The 16226-nt window shown below is 37.3% G+C and overlaps 1 protein-coding gene across 2 annotated transcripts in view; it reads right to left on the bottom strand.

Moving 5' to 3' along the window:
• LOC121734303 (focal adhesion kinase 1) overlaps positions 1-14819 on the bottom strand; it is a 126347-nt gene extending 111528 nt beyond the window's left edge. For both annotated transcript variants that reach the window (XM_042124881.1, XM_042124889.1), the window contains exons 1-2: positions 14728-14819; positions 11888-11917 (exon numbers count right to left, since the gene is read on the bottom strand). The gene's annotated coding sequence lies outside the window, so the exon portion shown is untranslated. The remainder of the gene's footprint in view (positions 1-11887; positions 11918-14727) is intronic.
• Between the last annotated feature and the right edge of the window lie 1407 nt (positions 14820-16226).

The raw sequence follows: 16226 nt of genomic DNA, 5'->3' as shown, positions 1-16226 counted from the left end.
TAATAATTATAACATTTAAATAAAATAAAAATGTAAGTATATATAAAATAAAATAAAAATTTAATCCATACAAAAAACACAATTTTTGGCCTATTTTTAGGGTACCGTACCCAAAGGGTAAAAAACGGGACCCGTCATTCGTCATGTCTGTCTGTTTGTCTGTCTGTCTGTTTGTCTGTCTGTCCGTCCGTATGTCACAGCCACTTTTCTCCGAAACTATAAGAGCTATACTATTGAAATGATGTGAATATAATGTACATTACTATAAAACTACCAACGAAAATTGGTTTGAACGAGATCTAGATCTTTTTGTACGTCATAAATGGTAAATCTTAATTTATCTTTCACTAGCTGTTGCCCGCGACTTCGTCCGCGTGGACTTCAGTTTATAGCGCGCGATGTCAACAAAATTGGTGTCAAAAGCTTTTATAAAAAAACCCTGGTACCCCTTAAATCAATACAGCTGTGCAGTGTGCAAACAATAAGTACTTCATTTTTGTATGTTAAACTTTATATATTATGCCAAATTTTAAAGCTTATTTAGCCCCCCAATTACACAACTTTACCCATAAACTATTTATCATTGATAGGTTTAGCCCCAATTTCACCAACGTCTGTTAGTGTTAACAGCTTGTTAAAATATCCTGTCTTCTCTTTCATTCATATGAAAAACGAAACAGCTATCGTGATACTAATTCGAGCATTAACTTTAACAGTCGTTGGTGAAATTTGGTCTTAAGGTTACGTCACTGCCTGCACAGATAAAGTACTGAGTTATTTAATACCGTAGAATAGATATAACAATCGAAAAAAATCGAGACTTAAATGTAAGATGATACCACCTCTTATAGAAAGACTTTTGAGCAAGCGTCAGCGCGATGTAGAAGACGCACGGCGCCATCTATTATGAATTTTTTGAACAAATTTACGACCCTTACAACCCTTTTTTCCAGTAAAAAAGTAGCCTATGTCCTTTCTCAGGCTTTTGACTATCAGTATACAAAATTTCATTACAATCGGTTCGGTAGTTTTGGCGTTTGGCGTGAAAGCGAGACTGACAGACAGACAGACAGACAGAGATACTTTCGCATTCATAATATTAGTACAGATTATGTGCATACTGCACAGCTGTTTTTGGGTATTTTGATTAATTAAGGGCCGCGCTACACCGGAATGGCAGCGGCGAGGCGAGCACTTTCAGCGCTGCCATTCCGGTGTAGCGCGCTGCGCGGCCCTAAGAGGGGTACCACTTACCAGGGTTTTAAAAAGTTTTTAAATTTGACACAAATTTTGTTGACACCGCGCGCTATAAACTAAAGTCCACGCGGACGAAGTCGCGGGCAACAGCTAGTTATGAATAAAAACAATAATCTATATATATAAAAATAAATTGCTGTTCGTTAGTCTCGCTAAAACTCGAGAACGGCTGAACGGATTTATCTTATCTTGGTCTTGAATTATTCGTGGAGGTCTAGGGAAGGTTTAAAAGGTGAGAAAAATTCGAATAATTGCCGGGAAAATCCTCAAAACAGCATTTTTCTATTTCCCATACAAACGTTTTCTAAATAAAATGGAGAGTCAATTTGTAATTTATTACCGCTGCATAAAGTTCAAATTCGCGTGCGCGTTGGAGGACCTAATATCGCGTTCTGAAACTCAACAAAAGTGAAAGTGAATCGCGAACGCGACAAAATTGCATAGTCTCAAAATACATAGTACATAAATAAACACAATAGTATTAAATAAATAACACATAGGCTACAATTTTAACCGACTTTCAAAATGGGGGAGGTGTTATGTTCGTTTTCTTATATTCAACGATTACTCCGCCGTTTGTTAACCGATTTTCAAAATTTTTCTTTTGGTATATAGGGTATCATCCCAATTTGGTATTATATTCAGAAAAGTGGTGATCTGATGAAGGATCCATAAGTAATCGAGGGAACTCCTCAAAACTTATAGGGAAACATATGGTGACTTCGGTTTCGTGAGAAGTATTCTAAGCATATGCTACCAACAAGTAAGATTTTGCACCGAGATATACCTGGTATACCGTGGTTCAGAAGGTGCTGAGAGAATTCCTGATTCTTTATAGGTACAAGTTTGGGAGTTTCGGCGTTGTTTTAAGAACAGAAAGCATATGCTACTATGCAAATTCCATTCTTCATCATCATCATCATCATCATCACTACCATATTATACCATTTCATAGTCTTTTAGATCGAGACTCGAGTTTGTCAAGCGATAATTAAAAAAAATCTATATCTACCTAATATTATAAACCTGAAGAGTATGTTTGCTTGAACGCGTCAATCGCAGAAACTACAGGTCCGATTTAAAAACTTATCTCAGTGTTAGATAGATCATTTATCGAGTAAGACTCATCATTTATCGAGAAGGTTATATTATATTATTACTCTAAGACTAATACGACAGAAGAAACTCAGGAAAATGTGGGAAAAACGGGGGAAATATTTTTTATGGGAAAATGTACCAACGGATTCTGTAAAATTTCTAATTTACGCGGGCGAAGCCGCGCGGGACATCTAGTATATAATAAAGTAGGTATGATTAGTTCTGTTATAATAATGAAGTAAAAAATAAAGCGCCATCTGTTTTCATATATTAGAATTAAAATGTAAAAATATTTTCTGGATGGAATATAGGCCAACACAACACACTCGAACTCCTTAGAAATGCAGTAGGAGTTCTATAAGATAAGATAGATTGATTATTATTATAGCAAGTGATAATATTATTAAACATAATATTCTAACGTATTAAAAACTATAAACAAAAACATAATAACTAATAAGTATGATTAGTTCTATGTTACAACGAAGTAAAAAAAAGCGCCATCTGTTGAATCGTATTAGAACTAAAATGTTCATTGCATCGCGTCGATATATTTCTGGATTTTTTATAATATTATACATAAAATATATTTAAGATTTTGAAATATTATTTTAATACACATCCAAGACCCAGGAACATTGAAAACTTTTTGTTCCGCCTGCGGGACTCGAACCCAGGACCCCCGGGATGAGCGCTGGCCACGCACAATGCGAAGTAATTTTCATCGATATTTTCATGGAAATAAGATATTTTCCCACATCAAAATGTAGCCTATGTCCTTTCTCAGACTCTAGAATAACTGTGTACAAAATTTCATTGCAATCGGTTCAGTAGTTTTGGCGTGAAAGCGAGACAGACAGACAGACAGAGATACTTTCGCATTTATAATATTAGTATAGATTAAATCAACTGAAATATAAAAATAAATCAAAAACCTTTTGATTTCATAGAAATAAACCTTATTGCTGCTGCGGAACCCTTCATGGGCGAGTCCAACTTGCACTTGGCCGGTTTTTTTTAATATACTTGTGGTCTATTCTACATGGAGTTCTTTAAAATAAACACAAATATAAAAATATCGCATCTTCCCTATTGTACGAAACCCTTCGTGCGCGAGTCGCACTTGGCCAATTATTATTTCTCTATAACGGTACGGAACCCTTCGAGTAGCGAGTCCGTCTAGAACTTGGCCGATATTTTTAATGGATATCTCTCGATATACATGCAGCTGTATTTTGGGAAGTCAATGATTTATAGTTGATATATACAAGTCTATTGCTTAATTAAATGACATTTTTACTATCGCTTACTCGCTACCATATTTTGAAGATGTTATCAACGAATAAATTTATAATTTAACCCGAGAAAGATTCTCCGATCTTTTTTTAATAGTTCGTTAATCGTAATAAAACCCGTTAGCATTAAGTAATGCTGGGCTGTGGGCAGCCATTGATTAAATTTTGGGATAAAATAGATAGTAAAGATGAAATCAGCTAAGGGGCCGATCTCAAACTTTGAGGATTCTGCCAAACATCCATTTGAATGACATTGATAGCCACTACCCACAAGATTAGTTACGTCGAGTTTGTGAACAGCAACGAAAATTTCCTGGACATAATAGTGGTCATTACATTAAAATAGTGTTCAAAAGCCTTTCTGATCTTTGACCAACAAAAAAAATTATCTTTATAATTTGGAGACATTGCATAAAATATTAGCTTTTATCCCGGCAAAATGTGTTTTGTACATTTGAAGTTTCTTGCTCTAAGTTTTGCCTGCATGTGCGTATTGTTCAAGAGGCAAGCAGCTATGGCTGATATTTGATATTTGCGTTGATCTATCAATCAGCTTTACAAAACTGTATATAAACCAGGGGTCGGCAACAAATTTTAGGTGTGGTCCGGATACTGAGGGAAAATTTTAACGAGGTTCAAAAAAACACACTTGTCCTATGTAGCTTAAAAATATAATTTTAAGAGGATACACCAGGGACTAGAGAAATGAAAAAAAAGTACGTGTAATATCTATAGCTGTCTCCCTTACCTCAAGCCTATACCGCAGAACGCGATAGAGACAACTGCAGAAAATCCAGAAAATCAACGATTCGTTGTCCCCTGATTCCTTCTCCAAAACTTAACCGATTTAAGTACTTTTTTCATTAAAGATTAAAAAAGGCTTAAGCTGTGTTCCTATGTTTTGTTTTTTTTTTTTTTATAATCTAGCCAAATCTGTTTTCTGGACGTTTGAACACAGCGGAAAATCTGGCCATTTTTTTGGGTTTATGAACGTTATTATCTTATTTAATAATTAAATTATGAAAAAAAAGAAAACATAGGGATATTGTATTAGTGGCCGTAGATATTCAGGAAAAATATTATAACTCTACTAGCATTATCCAGGGAGGAAACAGGGGACAACGTTTATATGGAAAAAAGGGCGGTGTGGACTCCTCTTAATTAATAAAGGTATACTTATACTGTCTGTATACCTCATCTGTGTATTAACTGATACTTGGTATAAAATACATTACAATATTTCGCGGTCCGAGATTCAACCTTTCGCGGTCCGCATGCGGACCGCGGTCCGCCTGTTGCCTACCGCTGCTATAAACGTTTCAACTTTCAGTAGACCTTTCTCATAAAAATACAAAACCTGATAATAGAGCAAATGTAACCGTTCCGAGCTAACGGATGCCCCGCCATGTAAACAGAGTCGTCCCACTTATTGTTGCAAAAACCATCAACAATAACACTGGTGCTGCGTTCCGGTTCACGCACACGTCAGTCATGGGAACGCCTCGACCCGCTCCGTAATCCCTGAAGTATATCGCGAATTTCCATCCGCGTCTCGCGGCACACTTCTCACTATTCTAAATTTAAATTTTGTCATTCAATTCGTGAAGCATAATTAATATGGATTAGGTTTTGTTTATGGTTTACTTTATTAGGCGAAAACAAAAAGAAAGCATAGTTTAGGTGTGTTAGGAAAATATTTGCAATGCATGGTGCAAGTAGGTACACCGTGTACACTTTTATACGTGGGAGCCATGCTTCGGCACGAATGGGCTGGCTCGACCGGAGAAATACCACGTTCTCACAGAAAACCGGCGTGAAACAGCGCTTGCGCTGTGTTTCGCCGAGTGAGTGAGTTTACCGGAGGCCCGATCCCTTACCCTATTCCCTTCCCTACCCTCCCCTATTCCCTACCCTACCCTACTACCCTATTCCCTCTTAAAAGGCCGGCAACGCACCCGCAGCTCATCTGATGCTGCGAGTGTCCATGGGCGACGGAAGTTGCTTTCCATCAGGTGACCCGTTTGCTCGTTTGCCCCCTTATTTCATAAAAACAAAACATGATCTTATTAACAAACTGTTGGGTGCAACTACGTTGCGTCGGATTTCTATATTCCGATAGTAACTTTAAGAGCCTGTTAATAATAACATAACCACTTTCAGATAAGTGCCGGATAGGCTATCTACCACTTAACTTGACAGACAAAGTATGGAGAATCTGTCAAAAAAGTTGTGGATAGCCTATCCGACACTTTATCAGGAAGTGGTGAAATTTATTTTACCCTTATTTACCCTTAGATATACAGGGTGTAACAAAAATAAGTGGTAATACTTTAGGGTGTGTACGTGTTCCTTGTAGAGAGTTCTCTGTGAAAGTAGCAGCGCTGAAAGATGAACATTTTTTTTCACTTTTGTATGGGCGAGGGCCCGAGCGTCACGAGTTTCCCCATACAAAAGTGAAAAAAATGTTTGGTCTTTCAGCGCTGCTACTTTCACAGTGAACTCTCTACAAGGAACACGTACACACCCTGAAGTATTATCACTTATTTTTGTTACACACTGTATAGTTAATCAGGGTAAGTACACACACAGAGTACTGGATAAGTCCGGATAATTGAAGTTGAGGTGACGCCTTGATAATTTGAGTGCAGCGATATAGATTTTCTCAACAATGACTAAAGCTAAGAAATTAAAGTTCATTGTCAGTATTCATCATATCTTTATCTTTGAATTACCCATAGTATAACACGATTGGTCAACTTTTATAACACAGAATAATTAATCAAAAAGACCTCTATAAAAATAGGGATTCTAATTTTGCCAACAGAGGAGAGTGATATAAGCTTCCAAAATTTGTACATAGATAAGTTCAGAACACTATAATTAGCTTATATGAAATATATTTATGGTTTTTAAATTACGCGACAAAAACCATTTTGTCGCTTACGCTCTTTCGATTTCTTGCTGTTCCAAGAAAACAAGCGATCTAAAACATATTATCCAAAACGATTTTTTACTTAAGCGCGGCGTCACCTTAACCCTAAATTAAACTACAATTACGGTACGATAACAGTTTGCGGTTGCAGTGCAGTGTGGCGTATATGCCCGTAGCGCCAGGCAAAAAAAAAAACACTGACTAATTTAGTGATATAAAGTTGAATTATCCCTATGTCCGAAATTACCCTGATTAACCTTACAACATCTAACAAACAATTAAAAGCTTTCTAGACGTTATCAAACTAGTAATACAATTTAAAAGAATTACTAAGTATATTCTATTAAATTGTATCATTTGTGAGATCAATTTCTGCAAGTGTTGGAAAATATGTAGGTTAGACAGCGATTATAACACATTACTCGTAAGGCTTCCACGCCGGAATCCAGGCCGTACGTTAATTAACTTATCAAACCGACTTTTGCAGTTTCGATTAATTTTGCAATAATTTCGTTAGTCTCCACAATCAACACAATATAAAGCTCGGCCACCAAACACGCGAAAATTAAGACGTGTGACGGACAGACGGAGTGCAATATAGCGATATTTGTGATAGAATCTATTTCTACTAAAAAAAACTATCTGATATGTACCTTATGTACATGATATCTACTTTTATTTATTTATTTGATATGTAAATTGTCGAGTTTATTCGTATTAACTATTAGGTGACCGGGCCATAGTTAAAAATGTTCTCATCTAAAGTCTTGAAGCTGAGCTACTGCTACAGTGTAAAATGTCAAGCAGCTGTAGACTACTTCCATATCAGTAACCAATATTATTCATGCGAAATTGTATTTGTCTGTCTCTTTTCTTTTGGACGCTTGAGCCGCTAAACTGACTTTAATTACATTTGGTATTGACATACTTTGTGTCCCGTCAAAGAATACAGGATAGTTTTCATCCCGAAAAATCAGTTCCCATGTGATATATTATACGTTCCCGTATATACGAATTTCGGCGCAATTAAGTTTTAGCCAACATCTATTCAATATATAACTATAACTAGCGACCCGCCCCGGCGTCGCACGGGTATAAAATATATAGCCACTGAAAAAATGATTAAAATCGATAGCCTATGATCCTTCACGTGGTCTACTTCATATCTGTGCCAAATAACATAAAAATTGCTCCAGTAGTTCGCGAGAATTAAATAATTTCCCCCTTTTTTCCACATTCTCCTATTGGTCTTATTGCCTGTTTTCACCAACCGCCTCCTAACGCTAAGTGATCCCCTAGCGGTCATTATGGGTACATATCCTTCAAGATTTCACGAATTTTTGTTTGTCATGTTCGTCCTGAGGGCGTAAGAACTTTTGCAAAACGTTACTTTTTTTTTTTAATGTGTTTGTTTTAAGATATATTTGACCCGCAAAGATCGCTAGAGAACCATTAGCGTAATAAAATATAGCCTATAGTCTTCCTCAATAAATGGGCTATCTAACACTGAAAGAATTTTTCAAATCGGACCAGTAGTTCCTGAGATTAGCGCCTTCAAGTTAGCCTTTTCAAATAATTTTCCCCGTTTTTCTACATTTTCCTCTATTAGTTTTTAGCTAGCTTTTCCTCTATTAGTCAGCTCCTATTAGTCTGAGCGTGATAAAATATAGCCTATAGCCTTTCTCGATAAATGGGCTATCTAACACTGAAAGAATCATCAAAATCCGTTGCGTAGTTTTAAAGATTAAAGGGAACAAAGGGACATGAGGGAAAAAAGCGACTTTGTTTTATAATATGTATAGATATCTAAGTCTTAAAACTACAGCAAACCGACAATTCGCAATTTAGTAGGACTACTTATTACTGTGGTACAATTTGCCGCAAAGCTGGCAATGCCGTGGTAATTCAGATGATTGTGCCATATCCTTTGCGGGTTGAACTAGTAATTTAGTATCATTACTGGAGACTCAGTGAGCTTCGTCTCGCCATGCGATTTAAATGATGGTAATTTTTGCCATTGTGCACTTTAATAAGTTATAATCGCCTCCTCTAAATAATAGCACAGTAGGTGAGTATTCATGTTGATAGGACACGTATGTATTGCACTTTAAAATGTATTAAAACTGACTCACTCAGAAGTAAGAAGGTACAGAAGTTGGACAAAACATAACAAACGAAATTGGTCCAAATGAAATGGGGCATCCATCCAGCCAAAAAGAAAAAGTTTTTGTTTTGTAGATACAAAATAACTTTCATTCTCATCCCTCAAGGCGACGAAATACATTTCCGCCTAATAACAAAGTTATACATGATCACACCTCCGAAGAATATTATGAAAGTTTTAGCTACAATCGATAGCATAAGCAGCTATTTGTCTCATAAAACAAGGATCTTAAAAACCCATAGTAGTGAAAGAATAAATCTTTGACTCTATGCTTTTTCTCAAGTTATCCCAGATTACCAGTTCAAATCAATTTCATACCGCCATCCATAATATTGGACATGACATTAGAGTTTAGAGATTCGATTCAAGTCCATATACTTGAAGTAAACAAGAAGCCTTCAGCACTGCGTCGGTATTATTGTCCTCTGAGGATAACACTTTTGAATCGTCAGTTAACGCTCCTGATAATATGTAATTCATATGGGCAAACTTAAACGTTGCCCATTCGTCTTGCATATGAGTAGCATTTAAAAGTGCATTTGCCGGCGCTTAAGCCGCGGAGACCAATAGTAGTCGCTCATTAAAAATACGTGTACATTTGAAACATCCCAGAGCGCTTAGTGTAATGGGCGCCTTGTCGTAATTGCGCTCCATCCAGGGTTGCCAGATGTCCAGGATAACGTCCCGAAATTTTACATCCCATGTCCAGTACGAAACATTGCCTATTTATTTTGGACTCCGAAAAGCCTAGGCGGCAAGGCGAGCGTCGAGAGGCAGCTTTAGCTTTCAGTCGCCCCGACTTCTGAATTCTGATGTTATTTAAATTGCGCCAGACTCGGTAAGTTTCGATCTGGCAACCCTAACTCCACCGAGAGCCCTAGAGGCGCGACGAGTTATGATCCAAGTGGCCCTTGAACCTCAGTTAGTTAATCCTGACGCACGCTAATACTTTTCAATTTATACTCGTAGTTTCTTAGGCCTTGCCAGTTGCCAGTTTCCTTTGGATCTTGGTTGGTAGGTTTCGGATGTTTGTAAATCTTATATTATAAAGCTGAAGTTTGTTTGAACGCGCTAATCTCAGGAACTACAGCTGGTCCGATTAAAGAAATTATTTCAGTGTTTGATAGCCCATTTGTCGAGGAAGGCTATAGGCTATATTATATTATCACGCTAAGACCAATAGGAGTGAAGATACAGAGAAAAATGTGACAAAAAACCGGGAAAAATATTTGAATAAGCCTGAAACTACTGGAGCAATTTTTAAGTTATTTGGCACATATACCTATTTATTTGCGGGTAATGTACGGTTTCCATGAAATTCCTAATTTACGCGGGCAAAGCCGCACGGAACGTCTAGTACTTACATAATAATATTATGTGTTAGTTAATTTGGTCAATAGTGGTTGGACCGAACGTTCTATTTTTTTTTATTCAGAAGGTTTTATCATGGGAAATGTGTACTACTACATTACGCGTAATTGTGAAATTGCTTAAGGTTTTAGCGTGTTAAAAATTAAAAGCAAGGCATAACATTGGCAGTAAAGTGGTTAGCTCTTTGATTTACTTTAGCTGCGGCTAGAGTAACTTACTGCACTCCGGAATATTTTCTAAGATAGAAAAATGGTAGCAAATGAAAGTGGAAACAGTACGTTTGGATTACAAGATTATAAGACATAATCATGGACTGTCAGACATTAGGTATTACTACATAACCGCCAATCCGCTAAACATGTTGGAACTAGCAGCGGGGCCACACTGTTCCGAGGTGATGCGTTGTCGAAACGGAATAACGCGCTGTATGTGACGGGCGGCGGGCCGTTCACACTCAACCACTGCCAATCCCACCCACCAAAGCTGAGTACTTATGCTTCTTCTAAAAAAATAGCTCCTTCGTGAATCGTCAATGTCAGAGTGCGAAGTGCGAAGAACTGCTGTCAAAAATTGCCATCAGGTCTACCAGAATCTGATGGCAATTTTTGACAGCAGATTTTCAAAAAATATCCTTGATCATTGGATATTCTTTATATTTGCATGTTTAACACACCAAATCAGTCGCTATAAGAAAAAAAAAGGATCAAAATGTTTTATTCCTATTACCGCGGTATTGCTAGAGTCATTTTATTTTCTCACTTTTTGCCATCAGATTCTGGTAGACCTATACCATCTTATATAATATTGTTTCTATGACTAAGAGCTAAGAATAAGGGCGAAGCCAAACGAGCGTAATTTGTGAGTCGTGAGCCGCAGAATTTCTGCCGGGCAGAATTTTTTTCATACAAATCACTCACAAAATTACGCTCGTGTGAATCAAACAGGACTTTTGTATGAAACTGAATGCAGCAGAATTCTGCCCGGCAGAAATTCTGCGACTCACAACTCACTAATTACGCTCGTTTGGCTTCACCCTAAACGACGCACCATAATTATGACAGCTGCGTAACGACGACGAACGTCATCACAAGGTGACAGCGCAACGCGTCATTCACCTTCCCCTTCGTCTCCTTTCCAGCATTTTGTCAAAAGTCAAAAGTAGTAACCCTAAGTAGTCTGTGGTCAAAACACTGCGTGCGACAAGTGACAACGCAACGCATCAAAGTCGGAGCAGGGCTTCTACCACGAAACCGTTTTGAGACTCAAACAATTTAACAAGAATGCCGCATCCTAGTCTAACAAACAACTAACAAACGTAAAATGACTTTGTTAGAGCAGGACGCGGCATTCTCGTCCGATTGTTTGAGTCTCAAAACGGTTTCGTAGTAGCCAGTCAGCATCGGCCATCGCCGGCCGCAGCGGCGACGCAGCGCAAATCGCAACGCACCGGAGCAATATGGCCTTGCTCTAAATCAGGCCTTCGATTACACTTGTAAGTTGTAATTGCAATTTGCATCTGACAGACAGGCTTGTTAAATGACCGATTTCGGCTTAGAATCGTACCTACTTGCTGACTCAATAACCGAGCTTATGTAATGCTTAAGTTATTAGTTATCAACTTATTACATTATTACTAGACATTATATATTTATTCAAAAATCAAACACCTGTTAAGGGTGAAATTATGTATGCTGTATCACTTGTATGCTTAATGCCACGTTTCTTTTACGCTTAGTTGAAGTCATGAAGAGAGTGAAGTGAATAACTTACCCCGACAACCAGCGAAGAGGAGAATTTGATCTGTAACAAAACATAATTTTAAATTCACAAAATAATTAACTTAATTATTGGAACGAAGTTCCTAATCGCGCGTTGCGAAAGGGGGCTAGACAGAAAAAGTTGTAACGACACTTTTTGACCAACACTTATTTTAGTACCTGCGAAGCAGAGGGCGTTGATGTGGCGATGACGGCAACTGGCGGGAAATTTAAAATTCTACCATTCCTCTATGGCGGGAAATTGAAATTTTTTATAACCTCGATCCATCCGGGTGTCCCTTGACACCTCTCAAGTTTAATTCTAAATATTGCCTGTCACTATGTACATGTGGCAGTATAAATCGTGATAAAACTACCCTACTATTATATCCTGTTCTGGACTCTACCTCAATGCTTTTCAGCACTTTGGAATTTTGGACGTGAAAAATAACGCACATACACACCTTCGCATTTACAGTATTAAGTATGGAATAGCAAAACGTTTTCATGGTAACCAAAATTGTATAAATGGGTGGGTGGGTCTGTATGTTATATTTTTGTTACAAAGCCATTTAAAAAGTTTTATATAAAACAAAATAGAACTTAGAAGCAGTAAACAACAGGCTGACCTATTTTTATTCATCGCGAGTCACGCGGACATTCGCGGAAATTGCTTAGTGGACTGACTGACACCACAAGTTTGCTCTTTCATTTACTGCACGTTCAACTGTATTTCACCTCTATAGTACCTCATATCAATGAAAATAACGATCACTTTCATAGAAAATAAGTGATATTGATCTCAAAGTATGTAGGAGTATAGACTACAGTTTTGTAATAGCTACCTTTTCACTAGCGCGCTTTTATACTTTAGTTACGTCCTATATTGTATTGGTAAAATATTTAAGATACCGTTAGGTGTATCTTTGTAATGTTTTACCGTATTTTGGTGGTGCTCCAAAATAAAATTGTTACTGTATTTGTAAATCATGACAAAAAATACAAATTTTATGTCTGTCTAAAAAATGAACTAGATTTTTAGGGTTCCGTAGCCAAATGACAAATAACGGAACCCTTATAGATTCGTCATGTCTGTCTGTCAGTCTACTAATATACTATTGAAACTTGGTAAGTAGATGTAGTCTGTGAACCACATTAAGATTTTGATACAAAAATGGAAAAATTATTAAAAATTTTAGGGGTTTATTATTACAACTGAAACAAAAATATTTTTTTCATCTAACCTGTGCGTATGGGTCTTCAAAAATCATATTAAGGTTTCTAATATAATTTTTTTCTAATCTGAATAGTTTGCGAGAGAGACTCTTCCAAAGTGGTAAAATGTGTGTCCCCCCCTCTTACTTCTAAAGTAGGCGCATGATAATTCTAAAAAAAATATATGATGTACATTACTATAAAAACTACCAACGAAAATTGGTTTGAACGAGATCTAGCAAGTAGTTTTTTTTATATGTCATAATTGGTAAACCTTAATTTAACTTTCATTAAATCAACTGAAATATAAAAATAAACCAAAAATCTTTTAATTTCATAGAAATAAACCTTATTGCTGCTGCGGAACCCTTCATGAGCTAATCCAACTCGCACTTGGACGGTTTTTTTTCTATAGACCTCACGGAGCATGAGACCTTTCCAACGGATGCAAAACCGTGGAAATTGGTTTGTGCGTTCTGGAGTTATAGCGTCAGGAAGGAAAATCCGACTTATTTTTATATATATTAGATATAATTATCTAGTGTAGTCTAGGACTTATTGTTTACTAGTTGACGCTCGCGACTCCATTTGCAGAAATTTGTTTATTGAGCGGTAACCATACATTTTCCAGAGATAAAAAGTATCCTGTAAAGTATAGACAACTAGTGTCAAACTTAAGAAGTTAGATTGTCGAAGTAGAAGTCTCTAGTCTGTGGTTGTCAAATTGGTGCTTTTCAGAATATAGTTTTCCATCTTGCCTAACTGCTTACTTATTTTCCTAATAACTATTAAACTACTAAACATATCCTATGTCCTTTCATGGATCTCAAAGTAGGAGCAATACCAAATTTCACCAAAATCAGTTCAGCGGTTTGGGCATGAAGAGGTAACAGACAGACAAACAGACACACTTTCGCATTTATAATATTAAGTATGGATAGCTTTACCTGCTGAAGAACCATACTATAATTTACTGAAGCAAAAAGCTTTACAGTTCTCCAGGCGTAAATATGTAGGTTTTAAAAATATTTTTTAAATATAGTCAAAGGAAATAAAACAATAAGATATTTCTTCTTCAAAGTATTAGCACTGAAAAATACCATTGATACCTCTATTGTAGGAATTGCAGAAACAATAGATATTCAATTGTTATGCGATACCCGGGTGCCGCTTGCGAGTTGATGAGTTAGCTTACATGTAATTTTCTGTTAGTATATTTCTGTAGTCAATAAAAATTATTTCAACAGAGTTTCCCAGAAGTACTTAATGAACCCCGGAATTACATTGTGAACTACAAATCATTTATTTTATTTTTTACAGTAGTGTTTACAACTTGATGATAATTATTCCCTAGTCCCCCCCGCCCCCCAATTTTGGGGTATTCTCATAAACCTTTACCAAACATACTACATTACTACAAAAAAGTTTTATTCTCAGGGTCTTAGGGTCTAGACTTCTATAATTTGTGTAAATAAAGTTTGTAAAAACAAATTTTATTTGTTATTGAATATTTAGTGCTATTACGTACTGTTTTGAAGTGTTTGCAACAAAAACACCTAAAACCTAATCAGCAATGGTGATATCAGAGAACAATAAAATTTGGTAAAATCTTTTAGCCGAATTATGTAAAACACGTACCTTTACAAATAATAAACAATATATCACACTTCAAATGGTATGTTTCTTTCTATATTACACCAAATAAGTAACGCGAAAATAACAACAAACACAATTTGATGAAAATACTGACAAATAGATTTTTGACAAATCGAAGAATGAGGATTGAGGGCTGAGGCACAGATGATAATAGGGCAGACTTTTTAGTTTTTATGGCAACACCTTTTAGTAAATTCAAGGCATTTGCTATTTCCCTATTTTTTTTATTGTCAAAAAGTTTCCATTTTAGTAACTAGATGGCGTATGGGTAGACAACTATTGGTAATACCAGGGAATACCATCAACCAATACCAATGTCAATACCAACGCCAATGCCAACATAAACACCAATACCAACACAAACACTAATGCCAACGCCAACACCAACACAATCACCAACACCAACTCCAACACCAACGCCAACGCCCACTCCAATACCAACGCCAATACCAATGCCAATACCAACACCAACGCCAATGCCAACACCAGTTGGAGTCGGTGTTGGTGATTGTGTTGGTGTTGGTGTTGGAATTGGTGTTGGTGTTGGAGTTGGTAGATGAGTGTTTGTAGATGTTCGTGTCTATTTTTGGATGTTCGGGGAGGTCCGTGCGTGTTCGTTGGTGTTCGTAGGTGTTAGTGCGTCTTCGTTGATGATCGTGGGCGAGTGTGTTCGTGAGTTTTTGTAGATGTTCGTGTGTGTTTGTTGATGTTCGGGGAAGTTTGTGGGTGTTTGTGTGTGCTCGTTGGTGTTCGTGTGTGTTTGTGGAAGTTCGTGGGTGTCCGTGTGTGTTTGTGGATGTTCGTGGGTGTTATGAGTGTTTGCCTGTTGTTCACCAACACCAACGCCAACACCATCACCAACGCTGACGTTGGTGTTGGTGCTTATGTTGGCATTGGTATTGGCGTTGGAGTTGGTATTGGCGTTGGTGTTTGTGTTGGTATTGGCGTTAGTGTTGGCGTCGGTGTTTGCACTCGTACGTGGGGGTTTGTGCGTGTTTGTGGATGTTCGTGGGTGTTTGTATGTGTTCGTCGATGTTTGTGTGTATTCGTTGGTGTTCGTGTGTGTTTGTGGATGGTCGTGGGTGTTCGTAGATGGCGGCCTGTCACCAACACAATCAGCAACACCAACGCCAACTCCAACGCCAACACCAACGCCAATACCAACACCAACACCAAGCCGGCGTTGGGGTTGGTGTTTGTGTTGGCATTGGCATTGGTGTTAGTGATTGTGTTGGTGTTGGCGTTCGTGGGTGTTTGTGGGTGTTTGTGTGTGTTCTGACTTGACTGTATTGACTTTTTACTCCGACTTTTGACCTGACGATAATAAAGAAACGATGCTGAAAATTGTATGCAACAATACTGTTTTCCCGCCATTCTCAATACTTGACACTGGCCATGGTTATATAGCCGAAGTGCCATAATAAGAAAAAAAGTCTAATGTCAACTGTCAAATTTTTTGCTGTCCAAACTTCAAAGCGAAA

Source organism: Aricia agestis, chromosome 1 (genome assembly GCF_905147365.1).
Source record: "Aricia agestis chromosome 1, ilAriAges1.1, whole genome shotgun sequence".
Classification (NCBI taxonomy): domain Eukaryota; kingdom Metazoa; phylum Arthropoda; class Insecta; order Lepidoptera; family Lycaenidae; genus Aricia; species Aricia agestis.
The sequence above is the reverse complement of the archived record's forward strand: the minus strand, read 5'-3'. Positions and strand labels throughout refer to the sequence as shown.